This window comes from Chiloscyllium plagiosum, unplaced genomic scaffold (assembly GCF_037043375.1).
Source record: "Chiloscyllium plagiosum isolate Xiang-an unplaced genomic scaffold, Cpla_swu_hap1 HiC_scaffold_53Y, whole genome shotgun sequence".
In the NCBI taxonomy this organism is placed as follows: domain Eukaryota; kingdom Metazoa; phylum Chordata; class Chondrichthyes; order Orectolobiformes; family Hemiscylliidae; genus Chiloscyllium; species Chiloscyllium plagiosum.
The window spans coordinates 9,377,139-9,399,180 of NW_028270192.1; positions in this window are offsets into that span (position 1 = coordinate 9,377,139).

Genomic DNA, 22,042 nt, shown 5'->3' on the forward strand with positions numbered 1-22,042 from the left:
GGTGGTAATGGTAGACTGAGGGATTATCCCAGTCAAAAAGTGCTGGGATTATGCTTGAATATAATACTGATTCTGCTATGGTCTACAGCACCACATCAATGTCAGGAATTCTGTATTTAAGAAAGTTTACAGAGTTTTATCATTGAAGGTATTTACAGAGAGGTTTCACTTGGAAATGAATTGAGTGCAATGAGGAATTAGTGCTGAAAGAGGAGTTTGCAAGTCATAGACTCTTAGTCATACAGTGTGCAAACAGACCCTTTGGCCCACCTCATCCATGCTCAGCAGGTTTCCTAAACTGATCGAGTTCTATTTTTCTGCTGTTGGCACATACCCCTCCAAACCTTTCCTATTCATGTACACATGTCTTTCAATTGTAATTGCACTCACCAATGCCAGTTCCTCTGACAACTCGCTACATGTCTCTGTAGCGCTCTCTGTGAGAAGCAGCTGCCTTTAGATCTCTTTTAAATCTCTTCCCTTTCACCTTAACCCTATCCTGCCTGGATTTGGACACGCTCAACCTGGGGAAAAGACCTTTGCTATTCATCCTCTCCACGCCACTCACGATTTTATGAACCTCTGTAAGGTCACCGCTCAGTCTCCTATGCAAAAGGAACAAAATCCCATCCTCTCCGTCTATCTCAAAACCTCCCATCTCTGTCACATCATTTTAAATACTTTTGTCCCCTTTCCAGGTTATAACATCCTTCCTATAACATGGCGACAAGAATTGTACTCAGTACTCCAAATGTGCCTTTAACATTCTCTTGAACAGCCACAAAATGATGTCCCAATTTCTGTACTCAGTGCTCTGACCGATGAAGGCAAGCCTGCCTCATGCCTTCTTCACTGTACTGTCTACCTGCGACTCCACTTTCAAGGAACTATGTATTTGCACCCTGGGTCTCTCTGTTTGATTACACTCCTCAATGCCCTACCGTTAACGGTATAAATTCTGCCCTAGTTTGTCTAACAAAATGCAACATCTCACATTTATTTGCATTAAGCTCTATTTGCCAATCCTCAGCCCATTTTCCCAGTTGCTCAAGATCTCGTTGGATATTCCTCAAGTTAAATTGGACAATAAGGAAGTAGTCTAAAATTGAGATAAATTATTGTGTTAACTTCCTGAGAAAAATCGAAATGAACGAGTTATTACTATCACATGGGGAGATATGTGGAAATTAACTGGGAAGTACTTACCTAATTCTGTATAGATATAGGAGATGCTGTTACGATTAAGAAACATCCTTATAGGCATAACCCTCTAAAGTTGGCACAGGTTCAAAAGGAGTTTGAACATATGCTCCAAGATGGCAGAATCAAAGTGAGTTACAGTGACTGGAACTCACCCTGAGCCATGGTGCCAAAGCCAGAAAGCACCCAACGGTTATGTGTGGACTATCACAAAGTCAATGCAGTTACAAAATTGGCTTGACAGTAGGAGATAGATGGTGTTGGGATGAATCCTCTGAATTGGTTTTTCCTTCTTTGTTGTTATCATTAGCACCTTCTGCTCTTGCTTTCCTTCCCTGTCAAAATACGTTTTGAGCATATTCACATGACACACTCTGTGAGATCTCTTTCTGTCTGGAGTTCCTATCAAATTACCCTCACTCAATTTCCTTTGCATTTGATAAGGTCCACTAAACCTTGTATTTCAAGGTTCACCTATTACTGGAAGTAACACTAATACATTATCCCCAATAGCATAATTGCAAATTTTTGATTTCCTATCCGCTTCCTGTTTCATTGCATGTTGCAATATTTTTAAATTCTGACGAGTCAACTCTCCGGCGCTATTATTCATTCCCTAAAATTTGAGACCTATTCCAAATGTGTGGCCTTTGAATTCTGATTTACTAATTTCTCCTTAACCAATTTTAATGGAGTCTTACTTGATTCCTCAAAACTCATTCCAATGGACTAAATTTGGTGCATTCATTTGATGCATCTCTGATTGCAAAAAGTACAAAGAGAATTCCCTTACCCAAATCATCAGGATAGTCCTGACCATAAGCCCTCAACATGGTCTTTAATGTTTGATGTCAGATTTCTAGTTCTCCTTGCGATTTTGCATGGGACGCAGTAGATTTGAATGCCTTTATTCCTAAACAGCCCTTAGCTTCCTTGAATAGTTTGGATGTGAAGTTTGAACTTCATCTGTATCTCTATTGGTAGACCGTATCTTTTTTTAAAAGAGCAATTCCTCTACAATCCTTTTAGCTGTGATATTGCATCTGGGAAAGGCCTCTGGAAATCTAGTTGATACATCCATTATTATCCAGAAATACTGATTCCCACTTTATTGTTTGAGGTCGGGGACCTAACCTATCAATTCAGACTCTTGTAAAAGGTTCCTCAAATGCAGGAATAGTTATTAAACGTGCAGGTTTTATTACCACCTGTGATTTTCCAATTACATGACATCTATGCCACACCTGGCAAACTTCAACTGCATGCTGGTGCAGTCCAGGTGTGTAAAAATGTCTTTGTATTTCAGCCTGTGTTTTCCTCACTCATAAATGACCTCTTGGTGGTCACTCATGCGCCACTCACAACACCTCCATTCTATACTGCATTAGCAATACAATTTGATGCATTACTGCCCATTTCTCCTCTCCTTGATTATGTGGTAGTCTCCATTTCCTCATTAGGACATAAGTTGTAAGGTAATAACAAACAGTGATACATTCAGAACATGTACAAACTTTTTTGTTATAACAGCTTTAGATTTTCATCTTTCTGCTGTAACTTAATTAGTTTAGCTGAGCTAAAAAATATTGCATGAGACCCTGTTTGCTCCTGTTTTGTCTCAACTAACTGATGGAATAAAGAGTCTGCTAATGCCACTTCAGCTTCCTTATCTTTACATTTTTGATCTCGTTTGTTTCAACTGGTGACATTGAGACCTTGTTACCCCACAATCTGGAAAGATTACAGGATAAGACTCCTGAATTGCTTCAGTTGCCTGTGTCTCTGCTGGCTTTTCAATCAGAGTAGGTAGTATTTCTACAGGTAAACCAGCTATATACTTCGCAAAGACAATTTGTATTCCTGGAGCTGACAGTGTGTCCAAAATTCCTACCACAATTTCTCCACACTCTTCATGGCATTCTGCACTTGCTTTAGGTAATTTTGTGCTTTCAGTCTCACCATGAGTTTCCTTTATCAGTACCTTTTCTGGAAATATTCCTTCCGGAGTACATATCTCCTCATCTTTCAGCATCACAGACTGAGAGGATCCTGTGTCCCTTAATATCGCATTTTCTTTGCCTGCTACTCCTGGACTATGTGAATAAACTTGGTCGGTACATTTTATAATCAGATCCGGCACTTCCTCATTAACCAACCTCCAATAAGCTTGACACTCTGATGCAGCTTTCTAGCTTCCACTGTGCTTTCTGTTGCCGCTCCAACAAAACTCCCAGCCTTATCCTGTTTTCCTACATTTGTTTTATTTTCCCTAGCCAACAAACAGAGTAATTTCATGTGACCTAACTTATTGCAATAAAAACACCAGAACTTTTCTAACTTCATTGTGCTCTTCATGGGTTTCCTTTTTATCCTGTAGTAAGTTGTTCTTATGATCTTTACTGTGATCTTCCTTTCTCTTTCCACGTGAAGATTTATCATTGGCCCAATTTCTATCCCTCATGGGCTGAAATTGATTCTGGAAGCCAAACCGTGTTTTATAGGTCAATTCGTAATCATCAATCACTTCAGCTGCTAACTTTGCTGTTTTAACTCTCCGCTCTTCCAAATGAGTTTGCACTATATCAGGCAAGCATTTTTGGACTCCTCCAAACTAATTGTCTCTCACGAGCATCGGAGATTTGCTTGATTTTTAAAGCTCTTATCAATCTATTAAAACCTTTCAAACTCAAAATAGTTTTGACCACGATACCTCCTTAGATTCCTGAAACATTGTCTATAGGCTTCTGGCTTACAGATTATGAAGTCAGAAGGGCAGAAGGAGGGGAGGGTATCCAATTTCAACAGTGACCCTCACTCAACTAATAGGAGAAAGTGAGGACTTCAGATGCTGGAGATCAGAGCTGAAAATGTGTTGCCGGAAAAGCGCAGCAGGGGAGGCAGCATCCAAGGAGCAGGAAAATCGACCTTTCGGGCATGAACCCTTCTTCAGGATTCCTGAAGAAGGGCTCATGACAGAAACGTCGATTCTCCTGCTCCTTGGATGCTGCCTGACCTGCTGTGCTTTTCCAGCAACACATTTTCAGTTCACTCAACTAATCCCAGACTGAACTTGAGAGCTGGCCATGTCGTCTTGATTATTCAAACTTCTTTTTAAAGACATAAAAGTTGTCTGCCTACGGCATTTTGGTATGTATAAACAAAAGGACGCCAATAAGCCTTTTAGAATTCAGACATATTGGTCATTTAGAATCTCTTTAAAAAGAATCACGAACAACATAACCTTGTAAAGGGACCAGCTTTGTGCCAACATGCCACATTTCACTATGGACTGAATTCAATAAATGTAAGTCTTTCTGTTTTGAATCCAATAAAGTGTATTAAGGTGAAGCGCATTATGCGCTGAAGATACAAATTTGCTTTATGAGTGCAATTTGAGGAATGCCCAGCCAAATCCACTCTTCCTGCCCACTGTCAATCTATTGCTTGGGGCCTGTTTTAGTGGAGGGGAGCACGCTTACCCCAACATCGAGATTGTGTTTTTGGAGGTGATGGTGGGAGGTTCAGGTGGTTACAGCATTGCAAATGAACAACACAACAGAATCATCTAGCCTGCGAACAGAAAATATCCATCATTCTCCCTAATAACTAACTTCACTTGAGCAATTGGTGATGGGAGATGTGACCAATATCCTGCAATGCCTGCATTCAATCCAGTCCAGTTGTTATTGTGATCTGAATGTACCATACTGAAAGGAGCTAACTGATCTGTTTGTTCAGTGACTGTGATTGATGATAGTCTCCATAGATTCCAGTTGTGTGACTGGATAGTTTCCCTCTTCTATTAATAAGGGGCTTCTTGCAATGCTTTGTCCCATTGTAGCAGCAGATGCATCACCTCCAACACTAACAGGGATCAGCAGCTGTAGAGACGGGAAGAGGAGTGATAAACATCTGAGAATATTTTGGATTGTTACACTTATGGATCAGAATCTGAGAACATTAGACTAGAATGCTGCACCAATGGACAGGAGTTTATCCTTGGGTCTTTTCTATCTTTTGTCATATTGGTCAACATTACCAGATGGGATTGAAGCCGTACTGTTGATTATCCAGGCGGGTTACTATCCCATGCTCGCTATTGTTGGTGTTCCTGGTAAGTCTCTTCATCTCTATCCATTATTAATGCCATAAACTATGCTGAACTTCATTGCTATTTCTGTTACCTATACTTGACAAAGACAGAAACTACTGTCTTCAGTTTTCAATACAAATTTCATTCATTACCATAAACTTCCGAACCATCCAACATCCCTGTCCTCACAAATATCTGAGAACTAGACCTGATTTGGAAATGCCGGTGTTGGGCTGGGGTGTACAAAGTTAAAAATCACACAACACCAGATTATAGTCCAACAGGTTTAATTGGAAGCACACTAGCTTTTGGAGCCATGCTCCTTCATCAAGTGATAGTGACTATCACCTGATGGAGTGTCGCTCTGAAAGCTTCCAATTAAACCTGTTTGACTATAACCTGGTGTTGTGTGATTTTTAACTGAGAACTAGACTGTTCACCATCACAAATTATTTTTTGCCTTGAATTTATTTATTTCCCGGTATTCTCTCCATCACCAAACATCCCCAATACCAGATCCATAATATTCACAGTCCACACCTTGATGTCAGTGCAGGCCTTAAATAAACCATTATCTATGCCTTGGTAAAATTCAGATTTTAAGTTTCCAGTTCTCTTCTCAGCATTCTGTTTGTTACAAATATGTCCATCAGAGCCTTGTTCTTGTCTCTAAAATAAGTTCATGACAGGGACAGTGTGTCAGAGAAGCAATGTCACTGGACATGTAACTCAGAGGCCCAGGATACTACACGAAGTACACTGTTTCAAATCCTACCTCAGATGATGTCAGAACTTAAATTCAAATGACAAAAATTGGAAGTTAAAGCTAATTTCAGTAATATCAACAAGAATAGCACAGCTTTTTGTCAATAAGTTTGTCTATATCACTGATGTTCTTTGGTAAAGAAATCTAACATTATTAGCTGGTCTGGCTTCAGACTGATGTCAGACCCACAGCAAAGAGCTTGGCTCTTTACTGCCTGAAGTAATGACCTCACAGTAAAGAGCATTTAGTGAGGTCATTAAATTCTGCCCTTACCAACGATGCAGCCATCAATTGTTATAACAATATGGAAATTTAAATAAAATAAAGAATGATGCAAGAGATCAGAAACAAAACAAAGTCGAAAAACTGCCAAAGAAACTGAGTAGATTTTGCACACTTGGGTCGAGGGAAAAATAGAATTGACATTTCGAGCCCACTGCCCATGCATCATAACTTGAAAATATTATGATTGATGTTGGTGACAGTGATGTCTATTATGAAGGGGAGAAGGAGAAATTTGAATAGATAGAGAAAGAGAGAGATAAAAGAACATTTGTTGCATAGGGGAGAAGGAGTGAGTTGAATTGATAAAGAGACGGAGAGAGAACAAGAAGCAAACCTTCTTTGAGAAGATGACCAAACAGGTAGATGAGTGTAAACCAGTTGATGTGGTGTGTATGGATTTCAGCAAGGTGCTTGATAAGGTTCCCACAGTGGGCAGGGGACAAAACGCGGAGGAATGGGATTGTGTGAGATATAGCAGATTGGATCAGTAATTGGCTTGCTGAAAGAGGACAGAGGGTAGTGGTTGATCGGAAATGTTCATCCTGGAGTCCAGTTCCCAGTGGTGTACCGGAAGAGTCAGTGTTGGGTCCACTGCTGTTCGTCATTTTTATAAACGACCTGGATGAGGGCGTAAAAGGGTGGATTAATAAATTTGCAGACGACACTAAGGTCGGTGGAGTTGTGGATAGTGATGAAAAATGTTGTAGGTCACAGAGAGATATAGATAAGCTGCAGAGCTGGGCTGAGAGGTGGCAAATTGAGTTTAATGCGGACAAATGTGAGGTGATTCAGTTTGGTCGGAGCAACCGGAATGCAAAGTACTGAGCTAATGGTAAGATTCTTGCTAGTGTAGATGAGCAGAGAGATCTAGGTATCCAGGTACACAGATCCCTGAAAGCTACCACCTAGGTTGACAGCATTCTTAAGAAGGCACACAATGTTTTAGCTTTTATTAATACAGGGATCGAGTTCCGGAACCATGACTTTATGCTACAGCGGTTAAAATCTCTGGTGCGACCGCACTTGGAGTATTGTGTACATTTCTGGTCACCGCATTATAAGAAGGTAGTGGAAGCTTTGGAAAGCGTGCAGAGGAGATTTACTAGGATGCTGCTTGGTATTGAGGGAAGGACTCACGAGGAAAGGCTGAGGGCATTGAGGCTGTTTTCGTTAGGGAGAAGAAGGTGGAGAGGTGACTTAATAGAAACACATAAGGTAATCAGAGGGTTAGATATGGTGGACAGGGAGACCTTTTTTCCAAGAATGGTGATGGCGAGCACGAGGGGGCATAGCTTTTAATTGAGGGGTGATAGATAGTAGGACAGATGTCAGAGGTAGTTTCTTTACTCAGAGAGTAGTAAGGATATGGAATGCTTTGCCTACAACGATAGTAGATTTGCCAACTTTAAGTACATTTAAGTCGTCATTGGACAAGCATATGGACCTACATAGAATAGTGTAGGTTAGATGGGCTTCAGATTGGTATGACAGGTCGGCGGCGGAACATCGAGGGCTGAAGGGCCTGTACTGCGCTGTAATGTTCTATGTTCTATGTTCAAACAGAGGGATGATCAGCTGGAATGGAAATAAAAACGAGATTAATCTTATTTATTTTTATTTTGTTCCCATATTACTGAAAATCATACCCATGCTGGCTATACACCAAAGTCACTGTTTAAAGTGAGCTATGCCTCTTTGTCTTTCTTCCCTGTGCGTATTCATTATCTTCATTTATTCATTAGTGGGATGCTGGGCCAGTATTAAATTTCCTTTCCTCATTGTCCATGAGATGGTGTTGGTGAGATGCCTTTCTGACCCACTGCAGTCCGTGGGCTGTAAATAGTCAGTGCTTAGGACCATGTGCTTTCATTTCTTTGAGACTTTGTAGTGAGTGATGTAACTGAGTGGCTGGCGTATCCATCTCAAAGGGCAATTGAGAGTCAAATGCATTCCTGGAGTCACATGTAAGCCCGACCAGCTGAAGATGATAAATTTCATTCCCTGAAGGCCATTACAATACTTGGTAGGATTTTTTGACAATTGACAACGGTTTCATAGCTTCATGTGACTTTATTGAATTCAAATTCCACTATTTGCTGTGGTGGGATTCGATTCCGGGTTGGGAATCAACACCTGGGTCCCTGGATTAATAAACTGGAAATAATACAACAAAGACATCACTTGCCAGCATTTCCAACATCGTCACTGGTAATAGTGATGTTGCTATTGGTGTGGCTGTGATTGAAGCACAGATGTTCTCGAGGCTAAGGGATGATTTTGCAAAACATACCATCCTTCTTAATGTGCCTTCTTAATGCAGGGGTGAAGGCACATTCCTGCCGTTGAAGAGTGTTGTTCAGAAAGTACTTGGAGCACTGTGTGCAGATTATCTCTCCTTTATAATGAATGATCACCTTGCCACAGAGAGTCAGTGTAAAGGAGTTTCACTGGACTAATCCGTGTGGTGATGGTGTCATGAGGAGACTGTGAAGGAAATAATCTGCCCCATTACAAAAGAAGGTGATTGTATTAAAACTTGAGTGTTATGGATTAACACTCATTATTTTCAAAACAGAACACTGATACCGTTATCTAAAAGATGTGTTTTTTTATGTAATACATGTTTTCACAATTTGGCAAATATATAGAAAGAAAATGATTAGACGGATACGGGAAACGTTTAGGGAAATGGGGTTAGCATGGATGGACATTTTGGCCAACATGGTCCAGTGAGCTGAATAGCCTGTCTCCATTCTGTGAACTCTATGATACCATATTTGCCTGAGTGGGACCTCATATTTGTTAAGCAACAGCTCCAGGTTTTGAATGAACTCTTACTGCCTCAATGTGCAGCTGGTGTGTGATCCTGTGCTGACGTCATATTGTTCACAAATCTGTAAGCATCCACACTCTGATAGAGTTCGCCATTACCACTAGCTTCTGACCTCCATGCAGAACACTGTCTTCTCTGCGATGGGAGATGTCTCCTTGAGACTTGGCACAAACCATCCTCTGTCCCTCCTCACTGTCAGCAAACCATGGTATTGTAAATGTAACACGTTTGTACCATTAGCAATGGAGCCAGGAAGAACACCATGGAGCAGTCTGTCTGCGCAGTCTATGCTTCATTGATTTGTCATGTTGGAGCATCAGTGACATCCTCCTTTGTGTTACAGTCTGGAGAGGTTGAATGGCCTGTTCTCTTCATGAATTAGTGTTTTGAGGGGCTGAATGTCCATCTCCTGGTCCCAGGGAAAAGGTTCATGGACATTACTGGGTGACCCTTGCTTCCCGCTTACCAGTGTGATGTACTGACAAGACTCCTTATCTTCCTCTGTAATAGCAGACAGGCACGGGCCTGAAAGAACACAGCAACACTGAGTTCTCCAATTTCAGGTAATCGTTCTTCTAATCCACCAATTCCCTTCCCAGCCGCTCACCCTCCCCTTCCATTCCTGTGATCAACTTTTTCTTCCAGCTACCACCCAGATTCAGTCCTCCAATTGTCCAACCCAGTGGTATCCCTTTACCTGTGTTTACCTATCCCCACCTCACCACCCTGCCTCCTCCTCTCTTGCCCGGCGCTTTTATCTTTAGCCTCTTTGCTGTACCCGCAGTCCTGAAGAAGGATTATACCCAAGGCGTTGTCTTCTCCACCTGCTGATGCTGCCTGTCTTGTTGCAATCTTCAGCCTCCTGCATGTCTTTGGATTCCAACGTTTGCGGATTTTTTTTCAAAATCTCTTCCTGTGTAGTCGGCCAGAGAAAGTGAATGGGCTGTGTCTCTTCTTATCCAATAGTTTTGATTGGTTGAGTGGCTTTCTCACATTCCTGTAAAACCAGCTTGAGATGCTGCATGAGCTTCTTTCTTTTAACCATGGAAATGTGCAGCGCCTGATCGCACTGTTACATGAATGTTGCCGGCACTTTAACAGCACAAGTTTGAATGCTTTCTGTTATTGATACTTTGGCAGCTGAGGAGGAGACGCAATGTTCTGAACATTGTGTGATCTTCACTGAACATCCCCCCTTCTGATCGTATGATAAAGGGAAAGACATTGATGAATCAGCTGAAGTTGTTTGTGCCGAGAAGGTTTCCCTGAGGATCGCCTACAGAGATATCCAGGGACTGAGAGGATTGATCTCCACCAGCCACATTGAGTTCTGAATGACCCAAACAGTGGATTTAAATCTTGTTCAGACTCCTTGACACCTTGCTCAGTCAAATCCTGCCGTGATGTCAGGGCCAGTCACTCTGACGTTGTGTTCATAACTTTTGTCCATGTCAATAGGCCAAGGTATATGTGTGGGGAGTGTTTCCTTCTCTCAGAGGGTAGTGACTTTTGGGGCCTCTCTATTCCAGACAGCTACATTACTGAAACGTTTGAGGTCGCGGGGTGGTGTTAATGGATTTTGACATGTCAGGGAGTTGAGGGCTACAAAGAATTGGGCATGAAAGAGAAATTCCGGCCAAGAACATATCAGCCATGACCTTACTGAATTGAAGGGCAGGCCTAATGGGATATGTGGTCTGGTGTTATTCCATATATCCCATATTCCAGTCATTTTGTGGCCTTTCCATTTCCTATATTACTTACTTGAAGTAGCAGAATAGACTGATACTGTCGCTGCATGATCTAAACTGGGTCTAGTTCTATCGACTTGAGGGACTGATAAGTCTTCTTCTGTTACTGTATATCAGGGTCCATGGGCTGAAAAGATTCATCTTGTTCTGGTGTAACTGAAATCCATATAATACAACTCTACCACCATTGGAGAAAGTGGGCACTGCAGATGCTGGAGATCAGAGTCGAAAGGTGTGACACTGGAAAAGAATGGCAGATCAGATAAGCAGGAGAATCGATGTTTTGGACATTACTGATGATGGCCTTATGCCCGAAACATCGATTCTCCTGCCCCTCCGATGCTGCCTGACCTGCTGTGCTTTTCCGGCACCACACGTTTCGACGTCTATCGACCAGCCCGAGTCAAAATTCCTGATCATGTCATCAAAGAACTTTAATATATTCATCAGGCGTGAGCTTCCACTCATGCTTACTATTCCTAATCAAACCCTACTTTCCAAATGCATTTTATCCCTCAGAATCTTCTCAAGTAATTTACCTTCCACAGATGTTAAACTTACTGGTCTATAGTTCCCTGGCTCTTTTTTTCAGTCCTTCTTGAATAAGGGTACAACATTTGCAATCCCCCAGTCTTCTGGGATCTCACTTTTGGTAAATGATGATCAAAATTATCAGCCAGGACCACCGCAAATTCTTCTCTAGCCCCTTGCAGTGTTCTTGAATATATCCCGTAAGGACGATGAGATTTATGCAACTTCAAAATTCCAGTACATTCTGTACCTACTCTACTGTGATATGGACTGTCCCTAAGATATCATAGAGGAGAAAGTGAGGTCTGCAGATGCTGGAGATCAGAGCTGAAAATGCGTTGCTGGAACAGCGCAGCAGGTCAGGCAGCATCCAGGGAACAGGAGAATCGACGTTTCGGGTGTAAGCCCTTCTTCAGGAAACATCGAACGTCGATTCTCCTGTTCCCTGGATGCTGTCTGACCTGCTGCGCTGTTCCAGGAACACATTTTCAGCCTAAGATATCATATTCAACTTCCTCAAATTCCCAAGTATTCACGTCTTTCTCCATGTTAAACACGGAGAAGAAATATTTGTTGAGGACATCGCTCATCTCTTATGATTACACACATACGTGTTCACTTTGGTCTTTGAGTGGTCCTATTCTCTCAATAGTTAATGCTTTTCCTTTAATATACTTAAAGTACCTCTTTGAATTCACCCTGGTCTTCTCAGCCAAGGCTATCTCATGGCCCTTTATTGCTGTCCTGATTTCCGTCTTCAGTAAAGTCCTGTATCCCTTATACACCTCCAGGAGTTCCCTTGATCGCACCTGTCTGGACTTGAGCCACACCTCCTCATTTTTTCAGGTCAAAGCCTCAATAATTCTTATCATTCAGGGTTCCCCATTCCTGACAACTTTCCTTTCACGCTCACAGGAACATATACTGTAGATTTTGAACTCTAGCTGTCTCCTATTTGCCAGAGTTGCCTTTGCCTGCAAACAACTACTCCAACCAACCTTACAAGCTCCTGTATAAATCCATCAAAATTAATTTTGCCACAATTTAGAACTTGAACATGTGGAGCAGTTTCATCTTCGCTCTCCATAACCATTTGAAAATTAATAGAACTATGGTTAATTGTCGCAAAATGCTCACCCACTGTCACCTCCGTCACCTGTCCTGCCCTATTTCTTAAGAGTAGGTCAAATTTTGCCACTTCTCGAACAGGACCCTCTATATAATGCTTGAACAAACTTTCCTGACACACTTAATGGATTCCATTCCATCAAATCACTTAATGCTCTGGCAGTCCCAGTCTGCCCTCTTAAAACCCCTATTATGACAACACTATTGTTCCTGCAAGTCTCCCCTCCCTCCCTGCATATTTGTTCCTCTAATTACCATTGACTATTTGGGGACCTATAGTACAAACCCAATAATGTCACCATCCCCTTCTTATTTCTTAGCTCCACCCATAAACCCTCACTGGTAGATCCTTTATATATATCATCTTTGATCACTGCTGTGATACTCGCCTTAATCCAAAATGCACCGCCCACTCCCCTCCTGCCACCACCTCTGTCTCTCCTAATGCACGTTACCCTGGTACATTAAGCTGTCAGTCCTGACCCTCCTTTAGCCATGTTTCTGTAATGGCTAAAATGTCCCAGCCCCACGTACCTATCCATGCCCTGAGTTCACCAGCCTAACCGATCAGTTCTTTTGTCTTGGAATAAATGTAATTTAATCCAGCAGGCATTCCTTGCTCCATCCTGAACTGTCGTGTTCCATCCGGAACTGTCTCTCCAACTTACTGTTTCTGATTACTCTATCCTTCCAGCCTTGCACTTTCCACCATGATCTTGAGGATAACTCACCCGCCCCCCCCCCCCCCCCACCCCACCAATCTAGTTTACACTTTCCCGTGTAGCACAGTTAAAACTGGCTGCCAAGTTGTTGGTCCCCCATCCAATGCATGTGCCACCTGTCCCTCTTGAAGAGGTCAACTCTGTCACAGAAAAGATCACAAGGATCTAAAAATCTGAATGCCTCCTTACTGCATCGATTCGTTAGTCACATATTTATCTGTCATGTCCTCATATTCTTACCTTCACTAGTTCAAAACACTGGAAATAATCTGGAGATTACCACTGTCAAGGTCCTGGTTTTAAACTTTTCTCCAAGCTCTCAGTAATCACTCTGTAGGACCTCATTCCTATATCTACCTGTCTCATTTGTGTCAACATGCACAATGTTTTCTGGCTGATCACCCTCCCCTTCGAGAATATTCTGCAGCCGATCGGAGACATCCTAGACCTTTGCACCTGAGAGGCAACACACCATCCTGGTTTCCCGTTTGAGGACACAGAATCTCCGATCTGTCCCCCTAGCAATCGAATCACCTATACCTAAGACCCTATTTACCTTTATCCTTTCCTGCTGCTCCCCAGAACCAATCATAGTGCAACCAACCTGGCCACTGCTGCTTTCCCCTGAACGGTCATTTCCTGACACCCATCCCCCATCTCCCAACACAAACAAAATCAATATCCAAAATGATATACTTGTTTTCGAGAGGAATGGCCACAGGGGATTCCTGCACTCCCTGCCTACTCCCTTCGCCATTCCTGGTGTTCACCCAGGTACTCTCTGCCTGGAACACGACAGGAAGCAAGGAACGCCTGTTGGATTAAATTGTGTTTATTTAAATGAAACGGGGCTGACAGGTAAGACTGATGAACTCAGCGCATGGAGCTTTACATGGGACTGGGATTTTATAGTCTTAACAGAAACTTGGCTAAGGAAGGGACTTAGGTGTGGCCACCTCGCTAAAGCTCTTATTTATGAAGTGCTCTGTATCTGGGTGATCCGGAAAGCAGCCAGGTCCAGGTCCCGAACATGGTTCCCCAGGAGCTGCAGCTGGTTGCACTGCCCATACGTGTAGTCATCAGGGACGGTGGAAATCTCCCTGAGCTTCCACATTCTGCAGGAGGAATGTGCAACTGCCCTAACAGCCAGCTCAACTGTTGCCAGACTAGCGTTAAAAGGACTTTACCTGAGCTTACCTGTACTTTGTGGTGAGCTGCTGCTCACTGAACCATAAGACCATAAGACATAGGAGCGGAAGTAAGGCCATTTGGCCCATCGAGTCACCTCCGCCATTCAATCATGGCTGATGGGCATTTCAACTCCACTTACCCACATTCTCCTCGTAGCCCTTAATTCCTTGTGACATCAAGAATTTATCAATTTCTGCTTTGAAGACACTTAGCATCCCAGCCTCCACTGCATTCTGCGGCAATGAATTCCAACGGCCCACCACTCTCTGGCTGAAGAAATGTCTCCACATTTCTGTTCTGAATTTACCCCCTCTAATTCTAAGGCTGTGTCCACAGGTCCTAGTTAGGTCCTCGCCTAACGGAAACAATTTCCCAGCTTCCATCCTTTCCAAGCCATGTATTATCTTGTAATTTTCTATTAGATCTCCCCTTAATCTTCTAAACTCCAATGAATACAATCCCAGGATCCTCAGCCGTTCCTCAATGTTAGACCTCTACCATTCCAGGGATCATCCGTGTGAATCTCCACGGGACACGCTCCAGTGCCAGTATGTCTTTTCTGAGGTGTGGGGACCAAAACTGGACACAATACTCCAAATGGGGCCTAACCAGAGCTTTATAAAGTCTCAGTAGCACAACGGTGCTTTTTCATTCCAACCCTCTTGAGATAATTGACAACATTGCATTCGCTTTCTTAATCACGGACTTAACCTGCATGTTTACCTTTAGAGAATCCTCAACTAGCACTCCCAGATCCCTTTGTACTTTGGCTTTACGAATTTTCTCACCGTTTAGAAAGTAGTCCATGCTTGTATTCTTTTTTCCAAAGTGCAAGACCTCGCATTTGCTCACATTGAATTCCATCAGCCATTTCCTAGACCACTCTCCCAAACTGTCTAGATCCTTCTGCAGCCTCCCCACTTCCTCAGTACTACCTGCCTGTCCACCTAACTTCGTATCTTCAGCAAACTTCGCTAGAATGCCCCCAGGCCCTTCATCCAGATCATTAATATATAATGTGAACAGCTGCGGTCCCAACACTGAACCTTGCGGGACACCGCTTGTCACCGACTGCCATTCTGAAAAAGAACCTTTTATCCCAATTCTCTTCCTTCTGTCAGACAGCCAATCCTCAATCCATACCAGTAGCTCACCTCGAACACCATGGGCCCTCACCTTGCTCAGCAGCCTCCCATGTGGCACCTTATCAAAGGCCTTTTGGAAGTCTAGGTAGATAACATCCACTGGGTTTCCCCGGTCTAACCTACTTGTCACCTTTTCAAAGAACTCCAACAGGTTTGTCAGGCACAACCTCCCCTTACTAAATCCATGTTGACTTGTTCTAATCTGACCCTGCTCTTCCAAGAATTTAGAAACCTCATCCTTAATGATGGTTTCTAGAATTTTACCAATAACCGAGGTTAGGCTAATTGGTGTATAATTTTCTATCTTTTGTTTTGATCCTTTCCTGAACAAGGGGGTTACAACAGTGATCTTCCAATCATCCGGGACTTTCCCTGACTCCAATGACTTTTGAAAAATCTCAACCAACGCCTCCGCTATTGCCTCAGCCACCTCCCTCAGAACTCTAGGATGTAGCCCATCAGGGCCAGGAGATTTATCAATTTTAAGACATTTTAGCTTTTCTAGTACTTTCTCTTTTGTAATGAACCCTCTCAGACCAAAACATTACTCCCTACTCTGCTATTAACAGAACATCAATAGACCAGTCCACGTTTAGTTTGGGTTAGGGAAGGAGGGAGACACTAGACTGATGTAACATTTGGGCCTTATGCACTCTTTGACATCAGACCCATACTTGGACATGGGGGGTGTCTTGCTGAGGTCTTCCTTCCAGTAGTGGTGACTGCGCTGATGCAAATATTCGCCCCAACAGCTAATCCGCGTTGTCGCAGTCCTCTGGTCTTTTCTGTCTATTTGTACTGCATTTATGAATTCCTTGAATCTATCGATTGCATTCCAAACTGTGTCTCACTCTGGAGGGAGAGAGGTTGATTGTCCAGTGAACACAAGCTATTACAAAAAGTTTGCCATTAGACATATTGGCGACAGCATATCCATCCGCTCGCTGAGTCTGCTTTTCCTTTCAGTTCGCGTATATATATTCTGATAACCTTCCATTCCATTTTCCTGCGTTTTCCACATAACTATTGTTTAAAAATCTGTCCATCTCAACCTTAAAGATATTTAATGATCCAACCTCAAACACCTTGACAATTTTCTACAATTGTTCCCTCCCACTGATGTGAGATTTAGTGGTCTTTAATCCCATGGCTTTTTTTTTCTAGCACTCTGTGTGGAAGTTGAACCTACATTAGATGTTCGATTCCTGTTCGATCACACCACCTCTTTGGCCAGAGACAAAACAATAAATAATACTAAGCTTAAGTGCCTGTAATCTCCTCCCTCATCTTCCACATACAGTTCATCCAGATCGAGGGATTTGCCCACTTTTTATCCTGCACCAACCTTCAATTCTTCCTCACCTTCTGTGTCAATTTGCTTCAGGTCACTCTGGCAGGAACAGACAGCGAATCCAGGAACTGCTTCTCCAAATTGAAGACCAATATATAGCACGCGTTTGACATATTATCTGGCTCTATGCACAGGTTGCATCCTCGATCCCTAATACTCTCTATTCTTTCTCATGTTACCTTCTTAACCTTAATAAACTGATAAAATGTCTTTGGATTCTTGAAAATATCGCCCACTAATGCTGTTATCAAGCCCCGTCTCCGCTATTTGCTCTTCTACTTATTTTCTTCAATTTTGCCCTACATGGTCAACTACTCTTCTGGGACCACCATTGACCTGCTCACTTTATTTCTCCTTTAAGCTTCTCTTTCATTGTTAACTCCGTTCTGAATATTTGTAGTCATCCAAGCTTCACTGGGCTGGTTATCCTACATTTCATCTTCGGTGTAACATGTTGCGGTGACATTCTCATCAATTCGATTTGGAGCATGTGACAACGCCTCCCCCCCCCCCCCCCCCACCCCCCAATCCCACGCTGTTCTGCTACAGTTCCACCCAGAAGTAACTATCCTCTGGCCAGATCCTGTCTTTTTTTTGTTGATAAAATCTGCCTCCTTCATCCAAATTATTCTTATTTTTCAAACAGTTTTCTTTTGGTTTTTTCTTTAACAAGCTAAAGTCCATGAGTCACGGTCACTGATCCGACAATGTTCTCCCAATTCTGCTTGCAACACCTGACTGGCTTTGTTCCCCACAGTGAGGCTCGGCACAGCCCCGCCCATTGTTGTATCTGCTCCATGTTGATATTAGAGACTCTCTGGAATAAGTATCAAGACATCTGCCCCCTCTTTTAAAAATTAGCACTGCCCGAATGAATGTTTGGAATTGAAATGCCTGAATACAATGATCCTATTATTGTATTTACACACATCAGTGAATTGATTATATATCTGCTCCTGTATTTTCTTTTATCTGGGGGTCTATAATATCTTTGCAGCAGTGTGTCTGCCATTGTTTTGATCCTAACCTCAACCCAGAAGGCGTCATTTGAATACCCTTCCAAGATATCATCCGTCCTTACTGCACTCATTGACTCCATAACTAACACTGCAACACCACCTTCTCTTTTACCCCTCTCCTGTGCTGCCTATTGTTCTTGTACCACAGAATATTGAGTTGTCATCCCTGACCTCCCTCAAACACATCTATGTGATGGCAAAAATGTCCACTTCTCTATGTGACTATTTTCACATCAGTCGGTCTGATAATATTCCCTGCATTACGGTAAAGGACATCCAGTATGGAATATAGCACTGGAATACTCTGTACCCCCGAGTTGTTCTGTCATTTACTGTTTGTTATTAAGCTGAATTTCCATGAATGAGAACTGCAACTCTGGGACTGAATGAATAATTATTGAGTTGTAATTTCTTTTTAATTAATCAAATTCAACGTTCCAGAACTGAACAGTTAGCTCCACATACAATGAACCTCTGCTGATTAATTCCCTGCTCAGTGTGCAGAGGAGTCAGCCCTCAGTAATGGAGAAAGTGAGATGCTGGAGATCAGAGTCGAAAAGTGTGGTGCTAGTAGGTCACAACGGGTCAGGCAGCATCCGAGGAGTGGGAGAGAGAAAGCTTTGAACATAAGCCCTTCATCAGGAAGATATTGGTGTGGTCACATTTTTTTTCCATTCCATGATTCACAGGGTATTTGGAACTGTGTTTGCGCAAGAAGGCAGCAGTGTATATAGCCCTGAAATGGAAGGCAGTCAATCAGTTATTTGGACAGGGAGTAGACAAAGTTAAGTGAAGTACAGACTGATTGAAGTACAAACATAAGGATAGATAAGTCCCCTGGACCAGACTGGAAGCACCCGAGGTTACCAGAGGAAATGAGGGAAGTGATTGCTGCTCCTTTGCCGATGATCTTTGCATCCCCACTGTCCACTGAAGTATTGCCTGATGATTGCAGGGTTGCAAAAGTTATTCCCTTGTTCAGGAAAGGCAATAGGAAAATATAGGCCAGTCAGTCTTACTTCTGTCTTGGGCAAAGTATTAGAAAGGATTCTGAGAGACAGAATTTATGATTACTTGGAAAATCATAGTTTGATTAGAGATAGTCAGCATGGCTTTTGAGGGGCACGTGAGGTCTGCAGATGCTGGAGATCAGAGCTGGAAATGTGTTGCTGGAAAAGCGCAGCAGGTCAGGCAGCATCCAGGGAACAGGAGAATCGACGTTTCGGGCATAAGCCCTTCTTCAGGAATGGGGAAAGTTTGTCCAGCAGGCAAAGATTAAAAGGTAGGGAGGAGGGACTTGGGAGAGGGGCGTCGGAAATGTGATAGGTGGAAAGAGGTCAAGGTGAGGGTGATAGGTCAGACTGGGGTGAGGGCGGAGAGGTAGGGAAGAAGATCTCAGGTTAGGAAGGCGGTGCTGAATTTGATGGATTTGACTGAGACAGGGTGGGGGGAGGGGAAATGAGGAAACTGGTGAAATCCGAGTTCATCCCTTGTGGTTGGAGGGTTCCTAGCCGGAAGATGAGGCATTCTTCCTCCAACCGTCGTTTTGTTGTGGTCTGACGATGGAGGAGTCCAAAGACCTGCATATCCTTGGTGGAGTGGGAGGGGGAATTGAAATGTTGAGCTACAGGGTGGTTGGGTTGGTTGGTCCGGGTGTCCCAGAGGTGTTCTCTGAAACGCTCCGCAAGTAGCCGGCCTGTCTCCCTAATATAGAGGAGACCACATCGGGTGCAGAGGATGCAATAGATGATATGTGTGGAGGTGCAGGTGAATCTGTGGTGGATATGGAAGTTTCCTTTGGGGCCTTGGAGGGAGGTGAGGATGGAGGTGTGGGCGCAAGTCTTGCACCTCCTGCGGTTGCAGGGGAAGGTGCCGGGAGTGGAGGTTGGGTTGGTGGGGGGTGTGGATCTGACGAGGGAGTCACGGAGGGAGTGGTCTTTACGGAATGCTGATAGGGGAGGGGAGGGAAATATATCCTTGGTGGTGGGGTCCATTTGGAGGTAGCGGAAATGACGGCGGATGATGCGCTGTACATGGAAATTGGTGGGGTGGTAGGTGAGGACCAGTGGGATTCTGTCCTGGTGGCGGTTGGAGGGGCGGGGTTCAAGGGCGGAGGAGCGGGAAGTGGAAGAGATGCGGTGGAGGGCATCGTCGACCACATCGGGGGGAAAATTGCAGTCCTTGAAGAAGGAGGCCATCTGTGTTGTGCGTTTTTGGAACTGGTCCTCCTGGGAGCAGATGCGGCGGAGTCGAAGGAATTGGGAGAATGGGATGGTGTTTTTACAGGGGGCAGGATGGGAGGAGGTGTAGTCCAGGTAGCTGTGGGAGTCGGTCGGTTTGTAGTAGATGTCCATGTTGATTCGGTCGCCTGAGATGGAAATAGAAAGGTCGAGGAAGGGGAGGGAGGAATCTGAGACTGTCCAGGTGAATTTGAGGTCGGGGTGGAAGGTGTTGGTGAAGTGGATGAACTGTTCAACTTCCTCGTTGGAGCATGAGGCGGCGCCGATACAGTCATCGATGTAGCGGAGGAAAAGGTGGGGGGTGGGGCCAGTGTAGTTGCGGAAGATGGATTGTTCCACATATCCTACGAAGAGGCAGGCATAGCTGGGGCCCATGCGGGTGCCCATGGCTACTCCTTTTGTTTGGAGGAAGTGGGAGGATTGGAAAGAGAAGTTGTTCAGGGTGAGGACCAGTTCAGTCAGTCGAAGGAGGGTTTCAGTGGAAGGGTACTGGTCGGTACGGCGGGAAAGAAAGAAGCGGAGGGCTTTGAGTCCTTCGTGATGGGGGATGGAGGTGTACAGGGACTGGATGTCCATGGTGAAAATAAGGCATTGGGGACCGGGGAAGCGAAAATCATGGAGCAGGTGGAGGGCATGGGTGGTGTCCCGAACATAGGTGGGGAGTTCTTGGACTAAGGGGGACAGGACCGTGTCGAGGTATGCAGAGATGAGTTCGGTGGGGCAGGAGCAGGCTGAGACAATGGGTCGGCCGGGGCAGTCAGGTTTGTGGATTTTGGGCAGGAGGTAGAAACAGGCAGTGTGGGGTTGTGAGACTATGAGGTTGGAGGCGGTGGATGGGAGGTCCCCTGAGGTGATGAGGTTATGGACGGTCTGGGAGATGATGGTTTGGTGGTGGGGGGTGGGGTCCTGGTCAAGGGGGCAGTAGGAGGAGGTATCTGCGAGCTGGCGTTTGGCCTCAGCGTGTAGAGGTCGGTGCGCCAAACTACTACCGCGCCCCCCTTTTGAGGGGCACGTCATGCCACATACATCTTACTGAATTCTTTCAGGATGGGATCAAACACATTGATGAAGGTAGAGCAGTGGATGGTTGGTGGTTGATGAGTTACACTAAGATCGGCTCATTCAGAAAATAAGGAGGCGTGGGATGTAGGGATGTAGGGTGAGCAAACAATTGAACAATCAAATTGAATTAGCGTTCTTATACACTTATATATAACCAATCAGTTTAATTTCTCACTGAAATGTACAAGCTTCAGCTATTTGTCAGCGAATTAGAAATGGCTGTAGTTCAACATGCACTGTGAATATTAAACTAAATAAATGATTTGTGCTATCAAATTTTAGTAAACAATAATTTGAAAACGTTTAACTTTTAGAAAGAATGTTATTTAATTTGAAATGCAGACAGTGAACAAAAACGATGAATATATTATCGTGTAAGTGAAAAATCAAACCTTTTCAAAGAGATGTGTGCCAAAGCAATGACAGATTTGTTTGAGTAATTGAAATAAAACATTTAAAATATTCATATTCTGAGCAATAATTAGACTATATAATGAAGCTGGCCTTGCAATACTTGCATTTTAAATGCTTATGCTGCACTAAACAATCAGATATTCATGAGCATTTACAATGGGAAATAATCGGATACTGACTTATATTCACATCAGACACATGATGGAGTGCAAAACCTTAAAGTACAGGAGGAGGCTTGTGTGTGCATCAGCTCCAGGAATGTCTCCCAAGCCCCTCCCATTTGCCAGCCCTATATCTGCAGCCTGTTAAAT